The sequence below is a fragment of the Pinus tabuliformis genome, chromosome X (assembly GCF_031772625.1).
Source record: "Pinus tabuliformis cultivar Carrire ecotype Pingquan chromosome X, CPIR1, whole genome shotgun sequence".
NCBI lineage: Eukaryota > Viridiplantae > Streptophyta > Pinopsida > Pinales > Pinaceae > Pinus > Pinus tabuliformis.
This window is the reverse complement of record NC_142308.1, coordinates 682,764,040-682,768,913: the sequence shown is the minus strand read 5'-3', so window position 1 is coordinate 682,768,913 and position 4,874 is coordinate 682,764,040.

The following is a 4,874-nucleotide window of genomic DNA, read 5'->3' as shown; positions in this document are numbered from 1 at the left end:
TTCTCCTCCTGAAATTTTATATCCCGTCGCACAACAGTTTTACCATTGTCTGGAAAATACACACGATAGTTGTGGGGTGTATCGGTGTACCCCACAAATATCCCAACCTCTGCGGTCGACTCCAACTTCTTCCTGGCATCCTTCGTCACATGCATGTAAACATTAGCACCAAAAATCCTCAAATGAGAAAGATCAGGCTTCTTACCAGAATAAGTCTCCTCAGGTGTACTCATGCCAAGTATCCTATGAGGACAACGGTTCTGCACATAAACTGTTGTATTGCATGCTTCCGCCCACAAGTGAAGGGGTAGGCCCTGATCATGCAACATTTCCCGTGCAACACCCACAATCATTCTGTTCTTCCGCTCAGCTACCCCGTTCTGTTGTGGGTTATGGGGAGCTATGAGCTCTCTACGAATCCCTTCTACCTTGCAGAAATCCTTGAACTCGTCCGAGATGTATTCACCACCATTATCGCTCCTAAGAGCCTTGACCTTCTTCCCCGACTCCTTCTCGACCAGTGCTTTGAATTCACAGAACTTTGAATATGTCTCGCTCTTCTTCTGCATGAAGAAGATCCAGCACTTACGAGAGAAATCATCAACAAAAATCACATAATACCCGTGTTTTGCTGTCGAAGCAACTGAGAAAGGTCCACACACGTCTGTGTGAATTCTCTCAAGGATCGTCGTGGCGCGACTATCCTTCTCGTGAAAGGTGGCTTTCACAAACTTCCCGAAAGTACACCCCTTGCACTGATCTGACTACGCAAGTGTGCCTTTAGGAAGCCCTATAGTGATCTGATGCAGTATCTTCAAGGCTCCATGGTGAAGGTGACCCAATCTCCTGTGCCACAACTCGCCATCATCCCGCCTCACCAATCCTTCTGCCTTGCCCGCCATTGATGCGCATCCATCTACATGCAACTGATAAAGGTTCCTCACTCGAACCGCTATCTTTCGGGTCTCACCAGTTGTCTTGCTGTGTAGGAAGGCCTTTCCCTCGCTGAAAACAACATCATACCCCTTGTCTTCTAACATCGCCACTGAGATGAGATTCTTCTTCAATCCTGCAACATGCATGACTTCCTTCAATACAAAGGGTTTACCAGACTCCCTCTCAAAGGAAATGGTACCGATACCGATCGCACTGTATCTACCATCATCACCCATCTCAATGTGCACTCCAAGATATTTGTCCTCCAGATCAGAGAACAAATCTCTATCTCCCGTCATGTGAAAAGACGCACCACCGTCCAAGAACCACACTGATCCCATCACACTTGAAACCAAGCATGCGATCAATGAAAAATCAAGCTCAAACTGTGAGGCTAGAGCCTCTCCTGCTGAAGATCCAGTAGCCTGCTTGTTCTTCTTCTTCTGCGGACAATTAGTGGCATAGTGTCCATGCTGGTGACAGTGAAAACACTTCACCTTGGACATATCCTGCTTCTTACCTTTCGCACCAGACTGAGAAGCTTTCTTGTTCTTCCCCTTCTTTGCTTTGGCAGCCAAAGAACAATTCTCTTCATCAGATACCTTTGATGAAGATCCATTCTCACCTTTATTGTTTCTGAGTTTATCCTTGAGCGCCAGGTCGCTCTTGCTTTGGAATAACATTTGCAATCCGTTGAAAGACATTTTCAATCAACACTGCTACAAATTCGAATTTCCACCAGCTCCAACTCAACTGCTTCCGATCTAGAATTCGTGAGAACACAATATTTCTCGTATAGAGATTGACTGTATGGGCATTCACCGGATATCTCACCTACCAAAGGAAGGATGAATCCAGAGGCTACCTGGCCCGATTATAGACTCTGCCTGAAGAAATAGAATGTAAACACTTCTTGAATAGTAGATCTGATGATCAACAACTCCGATACCATGTAGAAACTTTTTCTACAATTATCTAGCTCGCTCTGATACCATGTAGAAATTTTGAATAATTTAACACATATTCAATGGAGATTATCCTGATCATGTACTATTGCGGAAAACATACACAATACATAAGCTCCTCTACGTTTATCATCAATATAGCAGCATCAATAACAATAAAACATCAAGAGCATTCACACATTAACACAGTATGTATCCCTGGGAAAGCATCTTGCTAGAAACCCCAACTATCTGTATATTAATGATTGAGTCATGTAACATTACACAATATAATACTTCTCACAAGTATCTTCACCTCTGTTACACACAATACAGCTCAGATCTGATCTCCAAATCTCTTCCACTGCTTGCCTGCCTCCACTGCTCAATACCTGCTCAAGAACTGATGAGAATGGCTCACCAAACTTGTTTTTCACCTGCAAAATAGTCACTCACTCTTTGTTGGACGTGAGCACAAGCTATAATGTGGACAAATACGTGAGAAAACTCATTGGCATACTCAATCCCTTGATTGTGCAAGATCTGGTGCACAACTATAGTCACAACTGATAGCAATCTGATTCTCTACCACCTGTCCCTGTTGAACTGAACATGCACTGACATGCAACTGAGTTAACTGATGTATTCATTAGTTGTATTATGAGTTAATAACTTGTGAATTAATTAATAACTAATTCACCCAACTCATCTCTAGTCTATTTTCCAGTTAGACTAAATACAACCAGTTTAACAAAGCTAAACTGAACACAACTCCATCAACTCCACAATCAACTCCACCAAACTCAACTGATTGAGTTCTAACTGAAGTCATGCATGCAACAACTCAACTGACTCATAAGAAAAGCGTATTTCCTTCTGACAGCTGCATGTGCCACCTCTGTAGCTCAAACTGAAGTGCTCCAAGAGAATAAGATTAAGTTTATAGTCCAAATATTATTGTGAGATAATAATATTTGACTTTTCTATTTTTGACAGCCAATCTAAAAATAGACTTTGATCACTCACACTGTGATCACTCACAATTTCATCAAAAATAGAAGTCCATCTATTTTTTCCCAACTTGATCAATCATCCATAAACAACAACTTGCAATCCGTAGACATGATCCATATGTCTAAAAATAGACATAGTCTAAAAATAGACTTGCGCCAAAAATAGCCTGCGGGCCCACTTAGTGAAGACGACTCTTTTCACTAAGCTCCATCATCTTGTTGCAATCTCAACACCTCGACCTTTACAATATCTTGATTTTGACATTTTGGGAGAATTACAAAATCTGTACATAAAAATTCCATTCCTCCAAGCCATTCAAGACATTCCCATATACGCAAAAACTATCAAAGAATTGTGCATAAAGAAACCAAGGAGGAATATAACAAATAATCCAAGAGTCCAAGTAGTCGGCACTTTATCTGACTTACTATCAGGAAAAGAAACACCCATTAAATATGAAGACTCAGGGAATCCGATTGTAACTGTCCAAATTTATGGTCAGACCCTGTCTAATGTCTTAGTTGATCTAGGAGATGCAATTAATATTTTAACAACCACTACTTGCCAAAAGCTTGGCATTACATCTGTAGAACCCACCTCTAATTTGCTAGAATTGGCTGATCGATCCGTGGTTAGTCCGGAGGGTACTCTACATGATATCATGGTCTCTGTAGATTCCTGGGAATATCCAACCGATTTCCTGATAATTAATCCAAAAACCCGACTTGATGGACACCCGCTGATTTTAGGTAGACCTTGGCTTGCCACTGTCGATGCTTACATTGGCTGCTGGCAAGGAAATATGACCATAACCAAAGGACCAAATATCAAGAATTTAGTTCTATATCCTCTAGCGCAGCCAAGTGTCACATTAATTAAAACTAACAAGCACCCTGTATCATACCTTACTGATAACATTAAATCTCCATTAACTATACAAGAGGCACTTGATTTTAAAGACCAAATAGAAGATGATGCCATTAATAACTTCATTAGTCAAACTGAATCCAGATCCTACACACAGTGTCACATGATAGAAGCAGCATTTAATAATGAATTAGAAGAAGATCCTCTGAAAGATACACATGATCAAACAATACCCGTTACTTCTGTTGCAAATAGTAAAATTGTGGAAATTGAACCGGGAAAAACCTTAAACATTAATGCCAACCTCACACCTGAACAAGAAACAAAGCTCATCCACTTGTTAAGAAAATATCAAGAATCATTCGCATGGGATTACCCTGATATGAAAGGAATTGACCCCCAATTATGTACACACCACATTTATATAGAAAAGGATGCCATACCTGTTTGTCAACCTCAAAGGAGACTTAATCCTCATCTAAAAGATGTGGTAAAAGCAGAACTTCAGAAACTTTTAGATGTCAGTTTTATCTATCCTATCTCTGATAGTAAATGGGTCTCTCCACTTGTGGTGGTACCAAAAAAGAATGGGAAATGGAGAATTTGTGTGGATTACAGGGAACTAAATAAAGCAACACAAAAAGACCACTTTCCTCTCCCATTCATAGACCAAGTATTAGATACTTTAGCAGGAAAGAAATTATTTTCTTTCCTAGATGGCTTAAGTGGATACAATCAGATTCAGATTGCCCCTGAAGACCAGGACAAAACTACTTTTACTTGTCCTTGGGGAACATTTGCCTATCGAGTTCTACCTTTTGGCTTATGCAATGCTCCTGCCACATTCCAAAGGGCTATCCTTAATATTTTTGCAAATTTAATAAATGATGGACTTGAATTATACATGGATGACTTTACACCATATGGAGATGATTTTGATCCAGCATTAGACACCCTAGAAAAAGTCCTAGAACGTTGCATTGCTACCAGGCTTTGCTTAAGCCACGAAAAATGTTATATGATGATGACTGAAGGACTTATCCTAGTACACTATGTTTCAGCAGCTGGCATTCAGGTAGACCCGGCCAAAATCCAAATATTTTTGCTTATTCC